Raw genomic sequence first — 27,028 nt, forward strand, 5'->3', positions numbered from 1 at the left:
AACATAAATATCTCTGTGACAGCATATGAACATCTATGTTAAGAAATTGCAACACATGTTTATGAACAAGGACATAAAAGTTTATGCCAGTCATTTTGGAAACACAGATGTCAGTCAGTATCCCTTGACAGTTTCAACCACTGTGGGATGAAGGAGATGACCTCTGACTGCTCAATAGAAGCACTTTTCTGAAACCTGAAGATCTCATGTCTAACAATGCCCATCTTTTTGGACACAGACCTTAATTTCCATTCTGAAACGGGGAACAAATGTTTATTTTTTAGGCTCAGCCTTACACCAAATAGACCCAGACCCTTCACCTTTGCCATTTATTTATTTGAATTTTGCTCACACCTTTTTTGGTAGTAGCTCAAGGTGAATTACGTTCAGGTACACTGGGTTTTTCCCTGTTGGGCTCACAATCTAAGCTTGTACCTGAGGTAATGGAGAGTTAAGGGACCCTTTTACTAAGCTGCGAGCATTTTGCACACCTAATGCATGCTAAAATGGAGTTACTGCCCGACTACCGCGTGGCTTTTGCAGTAATTTCATTTTTGGTGTGCGCGTCTGAAAGATTTTTTTTATTTTCAGGTGCGTGTAACAGACGCGCGCCGAGTGGCATTTGGCACACGTAGGTCATTACCGCCCGGTTACTGCATGAGTCTTTACCACTAGATCAATGGGTAGCAGTAAGGTCTCAGACCCAAAATGGACGCATGGTAATTTTCATTTAGCCGCACATCCATTTTTTGTCCTCCCCCCCCCCCCCCCCCAAAAGGCCTTTTGTGCATGCGTGCTAAAAAATGGATCGGCACAGGCCCAAAACCCGCGCCTACACTACCGCAAGCCATTTTTCAGCATGCCTTTATAAAAGGACCCCTAAGTGATTTACATAAAATCACAAGGAGCAGCAAAGGAATTTGAACCAGATACCTCTTGATGTCAAGACTAGTGCTCTAACCACTAGGCCACTCCTCCACTCTTTAGATGTTGCTCAGTTTTAGACATCCATATTACGGCTTTGTAAAATCAGAACTTATGCATCTATGCATGAAAGATGTCTAAGTGGCGGTTTATAGACGTCCAAAACACAAATGGTACTTCTAAATAAGTACCAAAATCTTTTATATTGCCTCACCAGGTCTTTGTGGAATCTTTAAGTTAACCAGCAGATTTCCAGATATCAATATGGATTGAGTGAAATGCTTCACTGATATAAGGGAATCCCTTATAGATTCAGAAAGCAGGTAGCTGAGCCACATATGTATTTCAGTGCAAAGTTGTTGTGCTTCATGGTGCACAGTTTTCAGGGAAATAGAAGACAAGGCACAAACAAACTACTAACAGAACTGCTGAAGAGCCCCCCCCCCCCTTCCCCACGCCTCTACACAATCAACCCATCTGCCCATTTAAGTCATCAAGGGGACATTGTACAAATGCATGGACAACTGCAGGTGGCTGAAGGGGAAAAGACTATTTTCAGCATGACTCACCCTTACTCTCTGGAATCAACTGCCAAAGCCCCTTTGAGCTGAGGTTCCTTATAGAAAATTTAAGCTTTTCTTGAAAACATCTTTTTTTTTTTTAGGGAGACTTTGGGGGCAGCCCTGAGGGTGCCTATGACCTTATTTGTGACTGGTTGTGACGCTGTCAGCTTAGCGGACATGTGTTGTTGTTTTTTCAGTCCTGGCAGTTTACACTTTTGTGCTTTGTTATGCCAATGAAGAATTGTGCATTTAACCCCTGACAAAGGCCTAAGTGCCGAAACTTGGTCAAGTTGGGTCATTTTCCAATAAACTTCGCTTGTGGCTCAACTTGAGCTCTCCTCTTCTCTGGGCTATCTCTGCTTTGTTTTGTTTGCTTGTGGTGTTTGTGCAGAGAATTCTGCTTCTGTTTTTATCACACTGGTTGTGTTGTTCCTGACTGTGTCGATTAATGTTGTATTTCCTTTCTCTCTGTATTGCATGTGATATAAACCACCTAGACCTTGGTACATTAGGTGGTATATCAAGTGTAAATAAATCATAAATCAAATTTTGGTGCTCATCTGGAGGGAATTCTTCACCGCAAATGTGTGATTTCTCTTCATATTTGTTCTCAATATCTGTAATCTCTTGGCTGATACGGTTATATTGAACTTTACCTGAAAAATATACACCATGACAGGAACAAGTATGTCGCACATACTGTCCAGTTGTAAAATTTACCCAAAAAACAAACCTGGCAGGTTGCTTATTTTCTTGGGAAAGGTCAAACTTTCTACAAAAGTTGGGTGTCATCTCATGAACATGGTGCATAAAGACCAGGGGATGGTGATAAGTCAACAAATTGGACCAAACATTTTGTGAAGTCTAGTCATTCAGTGAGTTTGGTTCTGACCTATTATAGCTGCATTGGACATAGAGCATGGTGTCATCTCAAAGTACTCTGTATATTCCAAAAACTTGTCTGTTAGATATTTTCAGCTGACCAGAGCAACCTTTAAACTAGCAGAGTACACATTAATTGGATTGCAGTGGAGGAGTGGTCTAGTGGTTAGAGCACCAGTCTTAATATCCAGAGGTGGCCAATTCAAATCCCACTGCTACTCCTTGTGATCTTGGGCAAGTCACTTAACCCTCCATTGCTTCAGGTACAAAATTAGTATGTGAGCCCTCCTGGGACAGAGAAATATCCAGTGTACCTGAATGTAACTCTCCTTGAGCTACTACTGAAAAAGATGTGAGCAAAATCCAAATAAATAAATTATAATGCAACAGTCCACAAGTTTGCTTTCCCATTTAAGTTACTACCTTATCTTTTCAATTCTCCCCTTGGACTTACCCTTATTTCTCTCTCCATCTCAATGCCTGAGCTGCCTTTTTCATTGCTAACTAAAGGTTCCTTTTACAAAGCGGTGCTATTGATTAGCTTGCACTTAATTTGAAGAATCCCATGGGAATTGAATGGGTTTCTTCACGTTCAACGCGCCACTAATCAGTAGTGCCGCTTTGTAAACGGAGCCCTAAATAAATAATATTCCAAAGCTGACTTTGCTCTTAAATATACAAATACACTTCCTATGAGATTCGGCTAACAGACAATAAATATTTAATAAATAATACGCTGCTGGGATCCTTTATAAAGGTCTCCAGTCCTTTGTTTAACAGCTATCCTGCTATGGCTCTATAATGGTCTGGATGTTACCCTGTTGAGGACATTCCCTGCCTCTCTCATCAGCAATGAACCAGAATATGTCAACATGTACATAATTTGACAGGCTGACATAGGTTTCCCGCTTCATTGGTTAGAGGAAAAGTTAATTAAATCATTTGTCTAATTGTCTAGCAAAAAGTACAATAACTTGGTGAGATACTGGCTTTAGTCTGCACCTTCTCTATCATTCATGAAGTACAAGATTAAGATTCTAATGTACTAAGATAAGCACAGTTTTTCAGCCATGATTGCTGGTGAGAAAGCAAGAAATGCTAGTCATAATCAAGTTTGCAAATTTCAGAGTGCAATATTCACCATTTTTCCATGGAGAATTTTGTATTGCTGAGGCCATTGTCAAAAATTATGCAAAATCTCTAATAACTAGAAGAATTATACAAATCAGTTCATTATCAATATTGCCACTGCAAAATTATGCAATAGAAAATCATGCAAAACCACAATTTTTAGAAAGGCATAGTTAAAAGGGTTTTGTGGCAAAGCACAAACTGTTGGAGGAGTGGCCTAGTGGTTAGAGCACCAGTCTTGATTTTCACAGGTGCTAGGTTCAAATCCCACTACTACTCCTTGTGATCTGAGGCAAGTCACTTAACCCTCCCATTGTCTCAGGTACAAACTTAGGGCCCTTTTACTAAGCTGCATAAGCATTTACATGTGCCCAATACACCCCAAAACAGAGCTACCACGTGGCTCTTGCGGTAATTTCATTTTTGGCGCGCGTCCGAATAATAATTGTTATTTTCAGACGCGCATATCGGACACGCGCCAAGTGGAATTTGTTGCGAGTAGGTCATTACTGCCCAGTTACCGTGTGAGTCTTTACTGCTTGGTCAATGGCTGGCAGTAAGGTCTCAGACCCAAAATGGGCATGCGGCAATTTTCATTTTGCTGCACGTCCATTTTTGGCAAAAATTTTAAAAAGGCCTTTTTTACAGGAGCACTGAAAAATGGCTCAGCGCGGGGCCATAACCCGCGCCTACACTACCGCAAGCCATTTTTCAGCACACCTTAGTAAAAGGACCCCTTAGAGTGTGAGCCCTCCAAGGACAGGGAAATACCAATACCCAAGAAATCATTAGGAAAATGGTTAAATCAACAGGTACCAAAAGAAAAAACTTGCCCTGGGACTTGCTCCTTCCTCTGAACCCATTCATGGCTCAATAAATCAGCCCCAACATAACTACATGTAATTCTCAAATATAGTTGTGGTGTAACCCAGAACTATGAGAAATAAGGTGGCTAAACCCAGTTCCCAGGAAGCCACACTCCCAACGAAGCAGTCTAGTATGAACTTACAATAATTCCCAACTTAGAATGAAGCAACCAGATGATTTTAGCCATTGGAGCGATGTTTGCAAGGAGCTCTGTAGAATTCATCAGCTCTGAAGTACAGTATAATAGAACTCAAATTGTAATTCATGTGTATAGATTGTGTGTCTCAGCTGAAATATTAAAGCCCAGCTTCAGACGGTCTTTTCAGGTGATAAAACGATGTGATTTATGCTTCTCCCCAGGTTGTTGAAGTTGTTGTTTTCTTTTAAACAGGTATACTTATGGACTTCAAAATGAATCGTGACATAGCATAATGAAGCTCAGCATATCACAAGCCTCCATCTGCCTCGGCCATGTCAAGGCAGGAAGCACAACGTTTTTGGGACAAAACTTTACATTGATGTAATTATGCTGGCAAACAAGGAAGGTAGCAGTGACATGGTAAATAACAGATTACTGCAGAAGATAATACAATTTCATTATGCAGAATGCCATGATATAATTAAGTGATAACACTCAATGCCTCATAGGGATATACATCTCCAGCATTCAGAAGATAAGGCAAAGGGGTTCAAACAGCATGGCATTTTTATGCCTTAGGATATTATTATTAAAACAAGACTTAGTTAGATTTACTTTACAAGTACTGCTAAGAATTTTAATGATAGACATTCTGTTTGGAAGTGCAGAAAATCTATAACAGTTATAGATGGAAGCACTCTGCATGTCCCAGTACAACCAATCAGTAAAAACCAAGAATTATAAAACATTGGTTATGACTAGGACCGGGCAATCATTAACAACAAAGAAGAAATGTCAACAAAATTTCATCTGTTGTTTCCTGTCATTGGTGAACAAACATGAGAAAAAAAAACACAACGTATTTTTGTTTGTCAACGATGGGCTCACCTCCACATACACACATCAAGTCCCTCCCATGTTCAAGACCCCCCCTAACCTAATTCAGGCTCCCCCTGGGAGGCACTTTAGGGCAGGAGCAATGCCCACTCACCCCCGCCCATGGCTGCACCAATATTGCAGTACTGCTAAGATTTCAGCACAGCCCCAACAGATTCTCCCTAGACCACCAAAGATATTCAGACAGGGCTGGGGGGACTATGGAAGAGGGCTTACCACACGGAGGGAAGGGGTTATCTGCTCTTGGGAGGCGGTAGGGGCCATGGGCAAGGAAGGGTTGTCTGCTCTTGCGGGAGGGGTACCTGAACTGATAGAAGGGGGAACCCATGAAGAAAACAAAATTTCTCATCGATGACACAGGAAATGAAATGAATTGAAATTTTTCTGGCAGCCTGTCCCTAATTACACCCGGTTGATCAATGTGACGCCTCTGCTTAACGTTAAGCAGAGGCGTCACAACCAGGTGTAATGGCTCCCCCTTGACAAAGCATACATTGCGAAACAGGCAGTCTGTCGGGGTCTATGAGCGCACCGGTTTCAACAAGATAAGTGACACATAGCCTTATCTATTTATGCAGTGTAATAAGCAAGCATAGATTGAGTTATTAGAGCATTGGTAGGACGGGGGTAGAGTCTGTGATTAGAATGTGCACACGGGCAGAGGTTCACCACGGGAGTGAAGTGAAACCAGCCATGGTGATTATATGAGACTCACCTCGTATAACATAATAGAGTTTGACTCCTGGGAATCCTCCACTACGTTTTTTGTTTTGATAGTATTAATTGAGTTGAGAAGTGCCGGTGTGTTTTGACAGTTTATTCAATAGAAGCAGAATAAGGGGAAAAAACCTAAGAGGTCAATATTCAAAGTCATTTAAATGGCCAGAAATAGATCCTGTCCGTTTAAATCACTTATCCAGGAATAATCATCAATATTCAGTAGCACTTAACCCGGTTAGTGCTTAAGCCGTAACTGGCTATTTTGTGAGTATTCCGGGGGTGGAGTCAGCAATTATGCAGTCAAGCGCCGATAATCAACACTTAACTGGATATGGTAACCACATAAATTGGACCGCATAAAACACAGTCCTTTATTTGGGGCCCTTTTACTAAACTCTGGTAGGGCTACTGCACGGGTAGCAAGCGCCAAATTGACACTACTTCCGGGGAAGAGCAGGTGCTCAGTAGTAATTCCAAAGTTGGTGCACTGTTTCCCATGATAGAAAATAAATGTCTATTTTCTATCGCGGAGCGTTCCTGGCAGTACTTGACAGCATGGCCACACTGCTGCATGCTGCCTGATTACCACACGAGTAGCACGTGAGCCCTTACCACCACATAAATAGGTGGCGGTAAGGACTCAGGCAGAAAATAGCCATGCCCCATTTTAAAAAAGGCCTTTTTTCCCGCCACAGTAAAAAAATGACCCAGCATGCACCAATTTCACACACCCACACTAGTGCAGACCATTTTTTTACCATAGCTTAGTAAAAGGGCACCTTTATGTGATTCATTTTAACCGCTTAAGTGCTGAATATTGCACTTAACTGGATACGATTTATGCAGCTTCCTATGCTCGGATATTCATTGCAGGTACTCAGAAATGGTTCAGCATTAAATATCCGGGGATAAAGCTGGTAACAGTCAGCAAAACACTGATCGCTGTCAGCTGAATATTGGGACTTAGTGAATTAGGCTCTTGGTAGAAACATACCTGCAAACAGTCGGCCGGCAATGGACAGCGTTTTTTTTGTCTGCTGCCAGCACTAAAACCAGAAATTCAATGCTGGGCCTTGCGCAGGCTTCAGCACTGAATTTCTCATTTTTTAAAAGCCCGGTTAAGTCAATATTCAGACTTAACTGGTCATAGGCTATCACATTAAGATAGGACAACTATTTATGCGCTAAACATGGCCAGTTAGCTCTGAATATTGGGAACTAACCAGACTCTGCCCCTGAAATGCCCCCGGAATTCACCAACCGGTCGTTTTCAGCACCACTAACCAGTTAAGTGCCTTTGAAAATGACCAGACAGCCACAGGCAAGTGAGTTAACTGGTCAGCAGCTGTTCTCAGCCGTTTAACTCGCTTTGAATATTGATCGGATAGTAATTAAAAGAAAGTCACTCGTTTTGAAACTTTTCTTGGCACAAACTAAATTTCTTCCATTGCTTTCATAGTAACATAGTAAATGACAGCAGATGAAGACCTGTACGTCCATCGAGTCTGACCAACAATTTGGCCACAGCGTAACTTAATCATGTTATGCCATGTTATGTTATGTGAAGTGAATATATAAAAATGTGCCATTATTTCAGACTTGTGAGTTCTTGTGCCAAATGGAGCACTGCTGAGCGCGATGACACACCCCCATACTCTGCTTGGCGGCCGAGCAACCCCGAGGTTCACCTGTGGTGACCACCATTCCCTGGAGGTTGAGCCCCAGGTGCAGGTGGCCAGCAGGACTTGTGCGGGAAGCTGAGGAGAGGGGCGCTGAGGAACCAGCCAGAGGGGAACAGAAGGGAATTGTCCTGTTACAAGCAGTGTCCAACTGGCAGGTAGCAGGGAAAAAGAGTAATCCAGGTACAAGCAATGTTTCAACAGGCAGACAGCAGGCGAGAGAGTAATCCAGGTACAAGCAATGTTCATAGGCAGGCGAGAGAGTAAACAAGTGATTCGTGTCTACCCATTCCACTCCACTCATTATTTTATAGACCTCTATCCTATTTCCCCAAGCTGAAGAGCTCTAGCTGTTTTAGCCTTTCCTCATAGGGGTCGTCCCATCCCCTTTATCATTTTCGTTGCCCTTTTCTATACCTTTTCTAATTCCACTATATGTTTTTTGAGATGTGGTGACCAGAACTGCACACAATATTCGAGGTGCAGTCACACCATACAAAGGCATTAAAATGTCCTCATTTTTGTTTTCCATTCCTTTCCTAATAATACCTAACCTTCTATTTGCTTTCTTACTCGCCTCCGCACACTGAGCAGAGGGTTTCAACGTATCATCGACAGTGACACCTAGATCCCTTTCCTGGTCGGTGACTCCTAATGTGGAACCTTGCATCACATAACTATAGTTCGGGTTCCTCTGTCCCACATGCATCACTTTACACTTGCTGACATTAAACGTCATCTGCCATTTGGATGCCCAGTCATACATTAGTCCTACATTTGAGCCTCATCCAAGTCTTCAACTCTCCACACCCCTGTTCCATCAAAGTCCTTTTTTTCCCTCCAGGCTCAGGCCCTGCCCTCAGTCCTCATCCATAAAAGATGCAGGCCAACTATTCCACAGCAAATTCATACAACTTTGCTGAGCGTGGAGTGGCCTCTAGATAAATAGCAATTTGCGTTAATTGTGGCTAGAATTGTACCTATTTGAAAAGGCCCTTTTCAGACATTGCATGCACTTCATGACACCCTGCATTAATGAGTAACATATACTTTGCTGCTATTATCTGATGGTGATATTGCCAAAAGAAGACCATTTTCTTTCCAAACATAACAGTGTAAGAGACATGACTGAAAGGCGTTTGTGGGTGTTATCAATACTGTTTTAGAACTCAAACACAAAGATTTCTACAGAGCTGAGCTGCGAACAACAAACAACCAAGTACCTACATTTATAATTTCAACCCAAGTCATCACGTGTAGCCACCAGCCTATACAGCAATTAAAATGAACATGGTTTCAGCAACTCTTTTATGAAATCCAAATGATCAACATTAAGATGCAAATGCTAAAGTAGGGCATTCCAAAGTCATGGACATACACAAGGAGAATGGTCTTCGTTAGCCTTGCAACTTTTAAGAAAGGGTCCTACAGAAAAGCTCTGAGCACAGAATGTGTGATGGAACTTATTTTATTAATTATGCCTTCAGAAAATCTGATCCTAACCCCCAACTAGTCTTAAAACCAGGGCTTAATTTATAGACAGAAAGGAAGTGGAACTGTAGAGCTAGAGAAAAGAGAGGGAGAGGACGGGTGGGCCAGGGGCAGAAGCACCTGAAAAAAAAAAAGGCTGGATTAGGGACTGTAGTGACTGCTCTGGGCTCCACTCCAGATTCACACCCAGCCCCTTCTCTTCCTTACAGGCTGTCTGCAAAGAAGAGGCTGGAACAGAACATCCCTGCAGCTCTGAAGTCTTAACATAGGCAACCGAGACCCCTCGGGCATGCCGGTTTGAGATTACAACAATAACACAATAATAACATGACACATGGTATTTTCTTAAGATGGCACACTTGGCCGCAACTTTATTTAGAATACAAACATCATACCCTGGGTATACCCAAGCCAATCATATTTCCGGCTTAGTAGCCAACCCAGTCCGCCATCTTTAGCGAGACTGACCAATCGTTAACAGAGCTCCCCGCCGTCCAGCAAGGATGCTCAACCGTAAGCGCAGCTATCCCAGCTGCCTATGCTTACGCCACCAATTGTAAACAGAGCTCCCCACCGTACAGCAAGGGCGCTCAACCGTAAGCGCAGCTATCCCAGCTGCCTACCTTACACCATCAGGCTTGGGTACCCCGCCACCAGCCCGGGGTAGCAACGCTTGTCCGGGCCCCCCTCCCCATGGTAGTCCCTCCTTTTCCAGCGGGGTGCCACTGAGGGGCGGGAACGTGCCCTCCGTGCCTCACCCGCACCCCGTTGGCATCGGCGCGCAGGCCCATCAGGGCACGGCGCCATGTTATTGTCGGCTCCGTGCACCCGATGGGGCACTGCGCCTTGTCTTGAAAAAAAGTGGCTGAATTCCCCCAGAAATTAAGCCCTGTTTGAAACCCAAATTATGAACTTTAAACTTTGCCCAATCTGAGATTGGTACCCAAAGAAGGTCCAACTTCATTTAGGTTACACTTTAGCTCACCTATTCCCTACTCTCTCTACATAGCCAAGGATAAACACAGGATTGTTGCATTTGAATATCAGTCATTTCTTCTTAGCTCCACCTTACTACCTCTTAGCTACACCTCACTACCTCTCTACCCTCATCTCCCCCTATGTTCCCGCCCGTAACCTCCGCTCACAGGACAGATCCCTCCTTTCAGTACCCTTCTCCACCACTGCCAACTCCAGGCTCCGCTCATTCTGCCTTGCCTCACCCTATGCCTGGAACAATCTTCCTCAACCCCTACGCCAAGCCCCCTCCCTACCCATCTTCAAATCTCTGCTTAAAACTCACCTCTTCAATGCTGCTTTCGGCACCTAACCTTTCGAGAAATATAGTATGCCCTATCAGATCGACTCTACACTTGTCTTCTACATTGTACACTTGTCTCTAGATTTACACCTGTCTTTTAGATTGTACACTTGCCTTTAGATTGTACACCTGTCTTTTAGATTGTAAGCTCCTTGAGCAGGGACTGTCCTTCCATGTTAAAATTGTACAGCGCTGCGTAACCCTAGTAGCGCTTTAGAAATGTTAAGTAGTAGTAGCAGTAGTAATTACATTAAACTGTCCATCTCATCAGGATCCATCCCTTCTCATTCCCGACACAAATAATTTTTGCTCTCCTATTTTTGCCCCTAAGGCTCATTCACTGTTTGTGGCCTATCTATGTCCATGGTATTAACTAGCTTATGTCTTCAAATCCACACAGATGGTATCTTCAAATGACAAATTGTAGCAGTCTCCCCGTATAATTGATGTAGGATCCCTGTGCCCTCTGCAGCTTTTTAGCATGGCATTTTGAAGCAGTGTGTATCTCTCCAAAAATACTAAAAGCCAGTAAAAAGCTTCCAGTTTGTATCTCTGAGACTCAAACATGAACAAATACATACAAATACAAGTAGCATAATTGGTTTTGCATTCTAAAAGTACTGGCAACATGAACTTTGCAACACTTGAAAAGAAATGAGAACTTGAATGCATTAGCTATATGGAAATTGTATGAAATATGCAAGCTGCCACTTTACTGCCTGAATCCTTCATTTAATCCATGATCAGTTAGAGTGGTGTATAACATATACAGCACTTAAGCACCTAAGGTGATCCACATAAAGATATGGCTGACTTTTATGTGGTACTATTTATGTGCTGACTCTACCTTCGCAATGCCCCTAAAACAGTTGGTTTCCCATTGGGCGCTGACCAGACATTTTTAGTGGCATTATCCAGTTAACTGCCGCTGAATATGCCAGGTGAGCCCCAAACAAGCCATTTAACCAGCCAGGAGCCATTTCTGGTCAGTTAATTAGCTTTGAATATCGACTCCTTAAAAAATAATATAAAACTCCAAAAAATGCTAAGTCAAAGCTTCAAAAGATGCACGCAAACAAGGACTAACATTGGATATACTTATAGCAGGAGAACTCGCTTATAGCACATATACCTTTTCTGACTCCTTTTTTTATTGGACTAAGGAGTGGAGGAGTGGCCTAGTTGTTAGGGTGGTGGACTTTGGTCCTGAGGAACTGAGTTCAATTCCCACTTCAAGCACAGGCAGCTCCTTGTGACTCTGGGCAAGTCACTTAACCCTCCATTGCCCCATGTAAGCCGCATTGAGCCTGCCATGAGTGGGAAAGCACAGGGTACAAATGTAACAAAAAAAAAAACACACATTTTTGATTAGCTTTCGAAAGCAATACCTTCTTCTTCTTCAGATCAGAAATGAGCAAATATTAGAATATATAAGTGAAACACAAAAGCATTCCAATGACAGGAAGAGGGTGGGGAGGGTTAGGTGAGAAACAGGGAGAACTAGGTGGGTGAGAGACAGGGAGAGATGGATGGCTGATAAGAGGGTGACAAAGCAGTATAACGTTATGGTTTATTTCGGGATAGAAAACCCAGATCTTTGTTAAGTCCTGCCTGGGGGGTGTCAAAATATTTCATCATTTTGACTACACGGGTCTTACATTCCTGGATTGTCTTAAAATTTCCTTTTAATATTCTCACCGTAGAATCATTGATGCAGTGTTCTGGTTTTGTAAAGCACTGTACCACAGAGGTGAAATCCTGACTGGCATCGGAATGCTTAATATGATGTCTATGTAGATTAAATCTCATCTTTAGCATCTGGCTTGTTTCTCCAATATAGCACCGCCTTTTATTAATCATTTACAAATCAATGTTTATATATATTTTAAATTATATATTGCTTTAGATACCAGTTCCCCCTTTTTTTCTTTTTTGTCTTTTATGCTTTCCCTGTTGTTATACTTGCTATTTGAGACCATTTGGTCATTTTGTTTATTGTTTTAATGTTTATTTATGATATTAATGTTTGCCATATATATATATATATATATATATATATAGTGTCACACCCCTGAAGCAGATGCTTGTTCCGTCGAAACATGGCCCCATGTCAGGTCAAATGTACGTGTGGTGCTGAATAAAATTGCTTTTATTAACTTCTGGCTGTGAAGATTTTTTGTTCCACCCTGCTTCTTTTAATATTCTCACCATAAAATCATTGATGCAGTGTTCTGGTTTTGTAAAGCACTGTCCCGCAGAGGTCAGATCCTGATTGGCAATGGAATGTTTAATATGAAATCTATGTAGATTAAATCTTGTCTTTAGCATTTGGTTTGTTTCTTCAATATAGCACCTTCGTCACACTTTTTGCATTGAATGGTATATGCCACAGTTGAAGATCAGCATGTGAAGCATGTGTAGGACTTAACAAAGATCTGGGTTTTCTATCACATTATAAACTATAAAATTATACTGCTTAGTCACCCGCTTATCACCCAGGCATCTTTCCCTGTCTTTCACCCACCCAACTCTCCCTGTTTCTCACCTAAGCCACCCCACCGTCTTCCTGTAAGACTGTCACTGGAATGCTTTTATGTTTAACTTATATATTCTGATATTTCTCAACATTTGCTCATTTCTGCTCTGAAGAAGGTATTGCTTTCGAAAGCAGATCAAAAATGTATTGTTAGTCCAATAAAAAATGTATCATCTTATTTTTTCTTCCATGTTTTACTTCTATCTATTACCTTTAAGAGTGGACTAACACGGCTATCACACCACTTTACTGGAGCTTGAAAAGGCAGTAAATAAATCCTAATAGATAAATAAATAAATACATATATATTGTTAAGACAAACGGGGAAGACTGGATTCAAGCTGAAATGTTTGTGGTGGGAGCCAGACTGGTGTGGGGTCTGTTGTATCAGGAGCATGAGATGAAGAGTAATGCAAAACCCTACCTGTCAGAGATTCCTTAGGCTGGACTGTTTGGTGAGAGACAGTCTATGCTTCTCATGCTCAATAAAGCTGTGGCTCTCTATTAGCCAATACCATGTTGTAGTTAGTGGTCTGAATGTAAAGGGAGTGGAGGAGTGGCCTAGTGGTTAGTGTGGTGGACTTTGGTCCTGGGGAACTGGGTTCAATTCCCACTGCAGCCACAGACAGCTCCCTGTGACTCTGGGCAAGTCATTTAACCCTTCATTGCCCCAGGTCCAAATAAGTACCTGTATATAATATGTAAGCCACACTGAACCTGCTATGAGTGGGAAAGCACAGGGTACAAATGTAACAAAAAAAAAAGAATGGAGGGGAGCAGTGTATCCTTTCATTCTTAAGGGGTCTTTTACTTAGGCGTGCTGGCATTGTTAGCACGTGTTAAAAATAGGCACTAAACGCTAAAGATGACCATAAGAATACACTGGCGTCTTTAGCGTTTAGTATGTACCTATTTTTAATGCACATTAAAAATGTCAGCGCGCCTACATAAAAGACCCCCTTATTTACCAAATATGACAAGTTGCATTCAGTGGTCAAGTTTTCTAAATCTCAAATATGGTGTGAATCAAATTCAGAATGATTAAGTACTAGTCATTCTAGTTCCTGGAGAATGGCAACAGTAGCAAAGGGTCAGTATATTCCGGGAAGGATAGAATAACTGTTTTAATTGTGTTAATAGCTCCCTTGACAAAGAGAAGAAAAGCTTTTAACAAGTGTGCTTGTTGAAACTTCATCCTTACTGTAAAAACAAAAACCCACAGTGTCTGAAGTACCTTTTCTTTATACTTTGTTCAAACTTCAAAGGTTAAAATAAAAGCAATTTATAAGACTAAAATAGGTTTTATTTTCTGGCAGGATTTTTTTAAAACATAGTTAAGGCTAGCTGTTTCACTATATATCGCATTCAAATACACAGACTGTTCTACAACTGTTTCTTTTGTTTACAGAACTGGGCACTTTCCACGCAGAAAACAAAGCAACACCTGACTATTTTCATTTCCAGATCAAATACAATAAAGGGATTTTTAACTGTAGCTGCCAGGAGAAAAATAATTTTTATTTTACATACAGTATCTTCAAAAACTCCTTTTTTAGCATACACCGGAGTGCCATAAAATTCAAATCATTTTCATCCATAAAGGCAATCACAAGAGTTTATTTTTATTCTAGCTTCAATGTATCATAAGAAATTTTCTCTTAATTGCTCTGCTGTTGGCAAGCAAAGGAAACCAGTAATTTAATTTTTCTCCATTAGGAAACATAGATGTCAACTTCTGTACTTCATAACCTTCAGACTTAGACATTGTAACCTGTTTGCCTCTTCTTTCATACACAGTAAGGCTCATTTTAGATATGTAAACATTGGAATTGATATATCCAGGTGCACATATGTACAATGTTGTTAATATTTTAAAACTGGATGGCTGACAAAGTCATTTCTCAAATATTAGAATGTGCATGTATGCACCAGTTACATATAACAGAAGCAACCATTTTACAATTACAAATGTATGAAAAAAACAAGGAGAGGGGGTCCAAAATACACTAAAACAGGAGCGACAACAGAAAACACAAGGAGCCTTCAGGAATAGGGGCATCAACTGAAGCATCAATATTATTGAACAGACCTGACAAGGTCTGTGTTTTGGTGAAGCTGCCTGCGTCAGGGGTCTTTCAATGACAGTAAAATCTCAAAATTTCAATGGAGATAACCAAATCTCAGAACTCAGAAGAGACGCCAAAAAATGTGGGTGCAACCAGTAATTCTATAAACAGGAATCCCACATAAGTAGAGTGGAAAACATCAACAGAGGAAACCCAGCAAATTACATGTGTATGTGTAGACATTTGCACATGTAACATAGCTTACACCTATATGTCAGCCATTTTGGAAACTAACCTGTATAAATATTCCTACATCGTTATCAATGGAGGCTACTGTCAAGATAGGTTATTTTACAGTTAATCTTAGTTATCAGTAATGGGATCTGTGCTAAAATAGTAGTCATCAGTGATAAAATGACACGTTAACAGTAGCTCACATTGATAACTCCCCCCCCCCCCCCTTAGTGTGAAAAGTTTCAGTCTCTGATAACCAGATCTGATATTGTGATGTCATAATGCCTCATTCCAACAGTACCTAAGAGTCAACCTCATCAGTGATGTCACAATGACTTGATTGACCTATACCTGGCTCACTTTTATTACATATAGCAGTGGTTTCGATTTCTAGTGGCATTTCTCTTTTACTTTAATTAAGGAGGAAGGTTATCAATGTGGGCTACCATTAAGACAGGTTATTTTACTTTTAACCTCAGTTATTACTAACTAGGACTCATTGTATAAAATTGGACCTGTGCTAAAAAGCGTTAGTGGTAAAATAACATATCTTAACAGTAGCCCACGTTGACAACTTCCTTCCTTAGTGTGAAGAGTTTCAGTCTCTATTAACCAGAACTGTGATGTCATAATGCCTCGTTCCACCAATAAGAGCCACCTCATCAGTGATGTCACAATGTCTTGATTGTCCTATACTTGGCTCACTTTTATAACATACAGCAGTGATTTCACATTCTAGAGACATTTTTTTCTTCTTTAATTAAGGAAGGAGAGTTATCAACATGAATTTCCAATAAGATGTGTTAATTTATTGTTAACCCCAGTTATTAGTAACTAGTAAAAAAGGCCCGTTTCTGGAACGAATGAAACGGGCTCTAGCAAGGTTTTCCTGGGAGTGTGTATGTTTGAGAGAGAGAGAGCCAGAGTGAATGTGCTGGTGTGTGACAGAGTGAGACTGTCTGTGTGACAGTGTGTGTGTGAGAATGAGAGTGTGTGACAGGGCCCCCTCCCCTGTTCCTAATGCCCCTCACCCCGTTCCCTCCCCTCCTTTTCCTCCTCCTTCCCACACTTTGGGTTCCTTAAGGCTTTCAAAAGTCTATGTACCCCCGTGGCCCTAACGCCCAGTATCCGGATACCCCACCGCTTTCCTCCTCACCCCTCCCCCAAGATGTAATACTTTCACGTCCTTTATTTTTTTAAAAAAGTGTCCTATCTACCCTGTGTACAAATGCCTGGCATTCAGATTGTGTTCCTCTCGTAAATTTTCATTTCTTTCATTCATTCAGAACTTGCCCCCCCCCCCCCCCCCCCTCGAACACTTTTGGTTCCTTCAGTCTTTTAAAACTCTCCTATGTACCCTGTGTGCTAATGGCCAGCATTGAGATTGTTTTCCTTTCCCAATGTTCATGTCTTTCAGTCGTTCAGAACTCCCCCCTCCCCCCATTTAACACTTTCGGTTCCTTCAGTCTTTTAAAACTCTCCTATCATCCCTGTGTCCTAATGGCCAGCACTCAGATTGTTTTGCTTTGCCAAATTTTCTGTCACTGATGTCACTGAGGTCAGTGCGTGCCTGCCTAGCAGACCACTTCCGGCAGGCACGGTCCCAAGCACATCCTGTTGGAGGTGAGAATTATTATATAGGGCTAGGGGTCATTTTACCAAGCTGTAGTAAAAGGACCCCTGCAGTGGCATCAGTGTGTGGCTTTGCCATGCACCAAGGCCCCCTTTTACTGCAGTGGATAAAAGGAATTTTTTTCTTTAAAAATAGAAATGGCCATAGTAAAGCACTTGCTGTGTGGCCATTTCCTGGGGGACCTCTTACCACCTCCTATTTAGCAATGTGATTACTGCTAGCAAGTCCCCAGCAAGTCCCTAAAAAAGAAAATTATTTTTGAGCACCAGAAATGGCATGTGGCACACACCAGCACTAGCACTGGGCTCCTGTGATAGCCTGGCAGGAGGGATGATTTGCCACAAACCACTGCCATGGTAGCCGTACCATGGTTTTGTAAAAGGGCCCTAGGTCTCATTGCATAAAATGGGACCTGTGCTAAAATAGCATGAGTTAGTGATACAATAACACATCCTAACAGTAACTCACGTTGATAACTACGCCCCTTAGTTGCAATTTGGAGAGCGAGGTAATAAACAAAGAGGGATCAATGAGAATATTTCCCTTAATCCACCCTGTCAATAGCTGGCCAAACAAGCACTTTTTACAAATCTTCAAGTGTCAGAGAGCAGCTGTAAATCCCAACATTGATATATTGGGACAAACACTTGCAAAGCCTTTCTAAATTGGGGAACACATATTTGTTTATTTATTGGCAGCTTAAAAATTATGTGCACAATAAAATATAATAAAACACTAATAATCAAAACTATTATAAAATGCATATAAAATACAAAGCCAATTACACCAAATTATGTCAATTCTTCATTCCTAATCAGTGATTCATCATAATCAACACCTTACTATTTATTCCCCATATGCTTCTCTACACAACTGAGTTTCAAAAGACTTTTTAAATGACTTATAATACCTTAACAATCACAACTGAAGTGGTAGGGCATTCCAAAGCTTTGGTGCCTGAAAGCCTGTCCCAAACCACACCCCCTTACAATGTACACATAGTGCAGATTTACATAGAAACATAGAAACATGACAGCAGATAAGTTCCAAGTGGCCAGTCTGCTCATCCTCAGTAACCACTAACTCTTCTTTTCCTAAGGGATCCCATATGCCTGTCCCACACTCTCAAATTCTGACATAGTCCCCACCTCCACCGGGAGGCCATTCCATGCATCCACCACCACTTCGACAAAGGAGCACTTTCCCAGATTCCTTCTAAGTCTATCTCCTCTTTACTTCATTCTATGCCCCCTCATTCCAGATTTTTCCTTCATTTGAAAAAGGCTCGCCTCCTGTATATTGACGCCACTGAGGTATTTAAATGTTTCTATCACATCCCCTCTCTCTTGTCTCTCTTCTAGCATATACATGTTGAGGTTCCAAAGCCTGTTCCCATATGTTCTATGACAGAGACCACTTACCAACTCTGTAACCGCCCTCTGGACCGACTTCATCCTGCCTATATCTTTCTGCAGGTGTGGTCTCCAAATGTGCATGTATATGTGTGTGTGTGTATATATATATATATATATATATATATATATATACACACACATACATATACATATATCAGCTTTCTAAATGTAGGTTTTAAATGTGTAAGCAATATACATGTATAAATGCTGGTATTTACATGGAAAAATCGCAAAATAGGTCTGCTGAAATGAGGGACAGTATGCACAAGGTTGGACTAGTCCACTAATAAAAATGGCAAATTTCTTTGTGGCATTAGTCAAGTCTGTTGAACATTTTATGTCCTAATAAAGATTTATTCAGAATCAATGTTCAGGTTCTGAGCCTACAGATGAGAATTTCTAAACCGAGAATGAGATAACTCAAGGGGTACATAGAAGGATGTGCTTTCAGACGAGTTTTCTCACGCTGTGCACTAGGGAAAATGCCTGAAAGTGGAAAACAGTATGGTTTGGCTGCACCCTGTGAGAAAGAAAGGTTCAATATGCTATTCATAACTTCTTCTACATTGTAAGCAGTGCATGGAGGGGTCTTTACAATCTCTCCTTTCTGCTTCTTACCCCATTCTCGCTCTGGACCCCTCTTATTGTTCCAGCTTCCTCTCACCTAGTGCTTCCTTTCATGTTTCCTTTCTATTGCTCTGTGTTTACTGTTCCCACTGATGTTTTCATTCCAAAGACTGAAGTCCTTATAGTGCAGGAAGATCACCTAACCATGGTACTAATAGATGTATAGTCACAATACCATGTGGCTCCATCTGATGTGGCCAGCAGTGAGCAGATTCCGATAAAGAAAGAGACCCAGTATGACAGTATTAAAAGCAGATCATCTGCTTCTTTCTCAGTGAAACATTTCTCCCAGTACTTTAACCCTCCCCCCCCCCCCCCCCCCCCCCCCAATGCTTAACTTGTTAACCTCAAGGCTGCATGAGAATTTTCAAAAGGAAATGACCCAGGCAGTGTTCCTTTTTAAAGTCAGAACCAACCAGCACTGGTGTATGTCACCACCCAAGACTTTGAACCCCACCTATACCCTGCCCATGCTCTATCCATATGTACAACTCCTCCTTGCAAATATGCACTCTGATGATAGTCATCATATATTTACAAAATAACACTTAGGCAGTACTATTCCCTCTAAGCTGGGTGGGAGTCCTCCAACTACATTGCTGCCAGTGGGGGTGGTGCTTCAGTATTGTTTCTTCCATCACTAGGGACTGACAGGTTTCCTGGAGTCATAGGTACATAGGTATTGCCATACTGGGAAAGACCAAAGGTCCATCGAGCCCAGCATCCCGTTTCCAACAGTGGCCAATCCAGGTCACAAATACCTGGCAAGATCCCAAAAATGTACAAAACATTTTATACTGCTTATCCCAGAAATAGTGGATTTTCCCCCAAGTTCATTTAATAACGGTCTATGGACTTTTCCTTTAGGAAGCCGTCCAAACCGTTTTTAAACTCCGCTAAGCTAACCGCCTTTACCACATTCTCTGGCAACGAATTCCAGAGTTTAATTACACGTTGAGTGAAGAAAATTTTTTTCTCCAATTCATTTTAAATTTACTACATTGTAGCTTCATCGCATGCCCCCTAGTCCTAGTATTTTTGGAAAGAGTGAACAGAAGCTTCACATCTACTCATTCAACTCCACTCATTATTTTATAGACCTCTATCATATCTCCCCTCAGCCGCCTTTTCTCCAAGCTGAAGAGTCCTAGCCGCTTTAGCTTTTCCTCATAGGGAAGTCATCCCATCCCCTTTATCATTTTCATCCCCCTTCTCTGTACCTTGCCTGTCTCTCACTGTTTAAAATGTGATAATAAAACAGCACCCTCTACTGGCAGTACTATACATGGAGGACTCCTGGTCAGCTTAGAGAGAACAGTGGGACCCTTTTTACAAAGGCATGTAAGGGCCTACGCGCGTCCAGCGCATGCCAAATCGGCATTGCCGCCCGGCTACCGGATGGCCCAGGCAGTAATTCTGAATTTGACATGCGCCAAAAAGATGCAGTAGAAAATATTTTCTATTTTCTACTGCATGGTGCTTATTATTTTATTTTGTCGCACGTCCATTTTACAGCCCCTTAAAAAAGGCCCTTTTTCCAGAACGCAGTAAAAACTGGCCCAGCGCATGCACCAAAGATGCGCTCGCACTGTCGCAGGCCACTTTTTGCCACAGCTTAATAAAAGTGTTAGGCAGCTTGTCCATAAATAAATCAATGTTGCCGTTTTCTCCATCCAAGGAATATGTGTGTGCTTTTTCTTGAAGAAAGAAAAAAATTTAAAAATTGAAAGTCGAGCTAACATTATCTTATTCAGCTCGGTAGCTTTACAAAGCTTAGAAGGCTGGTTGGCTTTGGTTTTTACTCTGAACACACTGATTCTTTAGTAATTCCTGGTCTTAGGCTGTGCAGCTTCTTTCAACGCGGATGGCATCAGCCCAGGTACTGGGGAAAGCCCAAATCACTATGCTGAACAGGACCATGAAGGCAAAATAAAAAGGTGGAGTAACTGTTTCATCACCTTTAATAAAGCTACACCGGCTTCCTATTCAGGACATAATTAATTTTAAAGCGGCATGTCTGCTTTTTCAGATTATATATGGAATTACTTCTTAACTAAAACTTTATCAATTTTCTTATTCGGCTTTTCATATCGATTATGAGATCAATTAATTCTACGACTGCATAGTTTTAAAAATATTTGATTTATGAGAATTGCTAATACTTTTTTTTTTTTTTGCATTTATGGCAGTTCAGCTTTGAAACTCTTTTCCTAAATGTATTAAATTACAGAGAAATTATTTACTTTTTAGAAACGTTGCTGTCATTACTCCCCCAGTGGTCACTGACCCCTTCCCACCCCAAAAATGCGAATAAAAATAGTACTCGCCAGCCTCTATGACAGTCTCAGATGTTATAGCCAGGTCCATTAAAGCAGCATGCAGGTCCCTGGAGGCCCATACCTCCTCCTACCTGCTACACTTGTGGTGGAAACTGTGAGCCCTCCAAAACTCACCAGTAACCCACTGTATCCACATATAGGTGCCCCTTTCTTCCATAAGGGCTATTGTAGTGGTGTACAGTTGGGGTTAGTGGGTTTTGGGTGGGTTTAGGAGGGCTCAGCAGACAAGATAAGGGAGCAACAGTGAGATGTGTACCTGGGAACATTTATATGAAGTCCACAGCAGTGCCCCCAGGGTGCCCCATTGCTCTCCTGGCATGTCTGGGGGACCAGTCTGCTAAAAATTCTGGCCCCTCTTACATCCAAATGGCTTGATTTTCTATGTTTATCACTTGGTTTTTTTTTTTGTTTTTTTTTTAATGGACTGAAAAAATAAACACATAGAACACAAAACCTTGTTACAAACAGTATTAAAAAAAAGATAGATATTTTGCGATTTCAAAAATGGTCATGTTTTCTATTCGAATTTGGGACGTTTAGCGCAAAGCATCCAAAGTCTGACTTAGATGTTATATCGAAAATGCCCCTCTTAGTATTGTAGATTTCATGATCATCTTACAGCTTACAACATTCGCTGAAATTGAATTCCAGGGTGCCTTGAAGTCTATTTGAGCTCTAGGAAATAAGATAGAATGGAAAAGAGTTTTTCCCTTTATTCTCAGGTTTTTTTTTTTTTATTTAAAAATTCCCTCTACCACCCCACTTCTCATTTAGCAGATAGAACAGTGCTGTAACTGAGGAAACATTTCACTCCACCAGCTTATAGTGTTAGGAACTGGAAATACCTCTTTAAGGCATAGAGCTCCAGGTTCACCAAAAAGGCTGGAATTGTTCAAGCAAAGCTGAGCACCTGAGGGGTTCTTTTACAAAGGCGCGCTGAAAATGGCTTGCAGTAGTCTAGGCACAGGTTTTGGGCATGCACTGATCAATTTTATAGCGCCTCTGTAAAAAAAGGCCTTTTTAAAATTTTTGCCGAAAATGGACATGCAGCAAAATGAAAATTGCCGGTCATCCATTTTGGGTCTGAGACCTTACTGCCAGCCATTAACCTAGAGGTAAAGACTCACATGGTAACCGGGTGGTAATGACCTATGCATGCCAAATGTCACCTGGTGCCCGTCCATTACGCGTGCCAAAAAATAAAAAATATTTTTCAGATGCACTTATTGGAAGCACGCCAAAAATGAAATTACCACAAAAGCCACATGGCAGTCAGGTGGTAACTCCATTTTGGCACGCACTAGGCATGCATAGACGCTACACAGCATAGTAAAAGGGTCCCTGAATGAGGTGGATCTATTCTAGGATGCCTAAAATTAATCGAAAACTTTGATGCAATTTTTCCACTTACATTCAGGAACCCAAGTCAAGTCCTAGCACAGAAAATCACAGCCAGGCTCCAAGCTTGCTTCAACCAGCCTCATCCTGATCAGTTTCTAGGTACCTCAGTGTAAGAGCCTCACGAATAAAGGGGGCAGGAGAAGGCTTCATTAAAGAATATCTAGACACCTAACCCCTCCAGTTAGACACCTATCCTGCTTATTTTCGAAGGAGATCGCCGGCCATCTTCCGACACAAATCGGGAGATGGCCAGCCATCTCCTAAACCCGGCCAAATCGGTATAATCGAAAGCCGATTTTGGCCAGCTCCAACTGCTTTCCGTCGCAGGGTCGGACAATGTTAAAGGGGGCATTTCGGAAGAATACGGAAGGCGGGACAGGGGCGTGGTTACGAGATGGCCGGCTTTGGCCGATAATGGGAAAAGAAGGCCAGCTCTAACGAGCACTTCGCCGCCTTCACTTGGTTCATTTCTTTTAGGACCAAGCCTCAAAAAAGTGCCCCAATTGACCAGATGACCACAGGAGGGAATCGGGGATCACCTCTCCTTACTCCCCCAGTGGTCACCAACCCCCTCCCACCCAAAAAAAAAAATTTTTAGCATTTTTTTTTTGCCAGCCTCAAATGTCATACCCAGCTCTCTGACAGCAGTATGCAGGTCCCTGGAGCAGTGTTTTGTGGGTGCAGTGCACTTCAGGCAGGTGGACCCAGGCCCACCCCCCTACCTGTTACACTTGTGGTGGTAACTGGGAGCCCTCCAAACCAGTGGCGTAGGAAGGGGGGGCGGTGGGGCGGTCCGCCCCAGGTGCACGCCGCTGGAGGGGTGTCGGCTTTTCCTGGTTCCCTGCTCCCTCTGCCCCGGAACAGGTTACTTCCTGTTCTGGGGCAGAGAGAGCAGGGAACCAGCAGAGCCGACGCAGCTCCCAGCGACGTGCACTCGGGGCGGATCGCCCCTCGCCGTTTCCCTATACAAGTATGAATGCGCTCCGGGGGGTGTGCTCCAGAGGGGGGAGGGTGCTTGCCGAGGGGGGGTGCCATGCTGCACCCGGGGGGTGCGCAGCGGCGACCTGCCCCGGGTGTCAGCCGCCCTCACTACGGCACTGCTCCAAAACCCCCCCAAAACCCACTGTACCCACATGTAGGTGCCCCCCTTCACCCCTTAGGGCTATGGTAGTGATGTAGAGTTGTGGAGAGTGGGTTTTGGGGGTCATTTGGGGGGCTCAGCACCCAAGGTAAGGGAGCTATGCACCTGGGAGCAAATTTTTGAAGTCCACTGCAGTGCCCCCTAGGGTGCCCGGTTGGTGTCCTGGCATGTCAGGGGGACCAGTGCACTACAAATGCTGGCTCCTCCCACGACCAAATGCCTTGGATTTGGCCAGGTTTGAGATCGCCGGCATAGGTTCCATTATCGCCAGAAACCAATTCCGGCCATCTCTAAAGCCGGCCCAAATGCTGAGATTTGGCCGCTCCGACCATATTATTGAAACGACGGCTATCTTATTTCGATAATATGGTTGGGATGCCGCTTTACGGGGCCAGCCATATAGATGGCCGGCGCTGTTCGATTATGCCCCTTCACGTCTTTCCATTAATGCCCCCCACCCCAGCACAGCTTGGATCCTTGATCTGTGTAGAAAGATGCCCTTTGACCCCTGGTGAGTATCATTAGAGCAGCGACATTAGTCAGAGAATCCACTAATCTTTTAGAAGTTATTTACAGCCATTTGTCATGGAGGAGCATTTCATCTTCACCAATCCTTACATGTTTGAGAAGCTGAATGGAAGATTTCATTCATACACTTTTCATTCACGTATAAAGTGCATCAGAACTGTCAGTCTCTCCAACATGAGAGCTGAATCCCTCTCCTTGTTAGGGTCTGCCCCTCCTTCAGTGCTTTCAACTCTGCTAAATAGAAGCTTTGTGTTAATAATGATTTTTCTATATTTGTAAATATATATTTATATCATTACAGCCATATGTATGTATATGATAAAGATATATTAAGATACATTGCACTTGGCAGATAAATGGTACTGTTTCTGGGCTTATAAACAATGTGTGTAGGATGTGATGAAGAGGATGTGACAAAGAGCACAGATTATTCTAACATGAAGCAGAAAAAAATAGCTTTAGTATCAGTCATTTAATATATTAGCACAGGAGCCTAGCATGGCCTCCCTTCTCAGGCTCCTTGGCATTTGCTTGCTCAGTCCAATACAGAGGCAAAAATCTAACAACAGACCATAGAAGATCACAGAGTAGGATTTATAAAAAAAAGATGCAAATAACAGCAGTATGGTATTAATCTCTTAACTGTTCAATCACTAGCCTGCATCAGGGAGCACAACTTACCATCTAGGAAGAACGTTGGAAAATAGATTCTCTATTATTAAAGCAGTGACAGACAGGTCAACACCATTAGCAGAAAAAACATACTGCATCCAGCTAGTGAAACGAAGCAGCTGAGGCAAGAAGCTCCAACCGCCCTGGAGGGTGTTTGCGGGGAGCTGTTGTGCTGCCGTTCTAAAGATGAAGGAAGAGACTTCTATGCAATTGAAAGGACTGAGTAGTGCTAACATTTAAAAACAAAAACTTGCATCGCTCAAGACACGATTGTAAAGAAGTTGAGGGGACCTTTTACAAAGGCGTGGTAGGCTTTATGAGCATGCAGTACGCACAAAACTGAGACCACCGCCAGGCTAGCGCATACCCTTGGTGGTAATTTTGGATTTGGTGTGCGCCCCTAATGCCTGGACAAATTAATTTTTATTTCCGACTGCTTGCGGCGTTTCCAGCATTAATCAGCAGTTGGCATGCACTGACCGGTCACCATACGTGTAGCGTGTGAGCCCTTACCGCTAAATCAATGGGTGGCATTAAGGGCTTAGGCCATAAATAGGCACACCCTGCTTTTGATTTTACCTCAGACCCTTTTCCCAGCCCAGATGTGGTAAAAACTGGCCCGGCGCACGCCCAAAAGACGTGCCCACTTTTTACCGTGGCTTAGTAAAAGAACCCCTGAGTGAGGTGTCACTGGGACCAATCCAGTCCACTGATGTACTTAACAAATTGTCTTATTTCCCTATCAGTATACTTAGTTTTATTTCAATCACAAAATCTCAGCGTTACTTAACAAAATTAATACCGGCTTAATAGCAACAGAAACTACATTGTGGTTTGGAGTACACCAGAAGACCAGATGTCCCTGTGTGCTGTGAATAAGAAAGTCGATCAACGCCCTGATGCTCATTTTCTGTTATAAATTCATACCCCAGAGAGATCTCTAAACTCTGTAGTCTTTGAGAACTTTATAGGGCACTCGTAACTAAATTGCTCGATGCTGTGTGAGGATTTTATAAACATCATACAGCTCAAAGCAAATTCAATAACATATAACCTTGAGTAACAGTCTGGAATACATACTGAATTCTTTAACGTGATTGTGTGAGATATTAATATTTAGGGTGTCTTCTATAGGTCTCCCTGCATTCTAAAACACATGTAGACCAATATTCAAAAGGATGTATATATTTATGGGGGAATTCTATGTATGGTGCCGAAGTTTTCTGCATGGAAGAGCAGTCTAACGGATGCAAGAAACTAAGGGGTCCTTTTACAAAGGCGCGCTGAAATATGGCTTGCGGTACTGTTGGCACAGGTTTTGGGCGTGCGCCAATCCATTTTTCAGCGCACCTGTGAAAAAAGCCTTTTTTTTTGCTGAAAATGGATGTGCAGCAAAATCAAAATTGCCGTGCATCCATTTTGGGGCTGAGACCTTACCACCAGCCATTGACTTAGCGGTAAGGAATCCGGGCGGTAATGACCTGCGCGCATCCAAAAATAAATGTTTTTCAGACACGTGTATTGGACGTGCGACAAAAATGAAATTACCGCAGGAGTCACAAGGTAGTTAGGCACGTGTTGGGCGCACATAGATGCTTACGCGGCTTAATAAAAGGGCCCCTAAAATGGAGCAGAAATGGCAGATCTGCGCAAAAACACACTTACGCGACCATTTATAGAATAGTGCCTAAGTGTTTCTGTGTGGATCTGCAAAGGGGATGTAACAATAGGAGGGACATGGGTGGGTTCAATTAAAGTGTTATAGAATAATGCAGATCTGCACCCAACTTGCATGCTGGGAATTACACCTGGTTTCAGTTGGTGT

The 27,028-nt window shown here is 42.4% G+C and overlaps 1 protein-coding gene across 1 annotated transcript in view; it reads right to left on the reverse strand.

The window, feature by feature from the left end:
- Positions 1-27,028, reverse strand: part of NELL1 (neural EGFL like 1) — a 633,167-nt gene that overhangs the window by 259,799 nt on the left and 346,340 nt on the right. The window lies entirely within an intron of this gene.

This window comes from Microcaecilia unicolor, chromosome 4 (genome assembly GCF_901765095.1).
Source record: "Microcaecilia unicolor chromosome 4, aMicUni1.1, whole genome shotgun sequence".
NCBI classification, from domain to species: domain Eukaryota; kingdom Metazoa; phylum Chordata; class Amphibia; order Gymnophiona; family Siphonopidae; genus Microcaecilia; species Microcaecilia unicolor.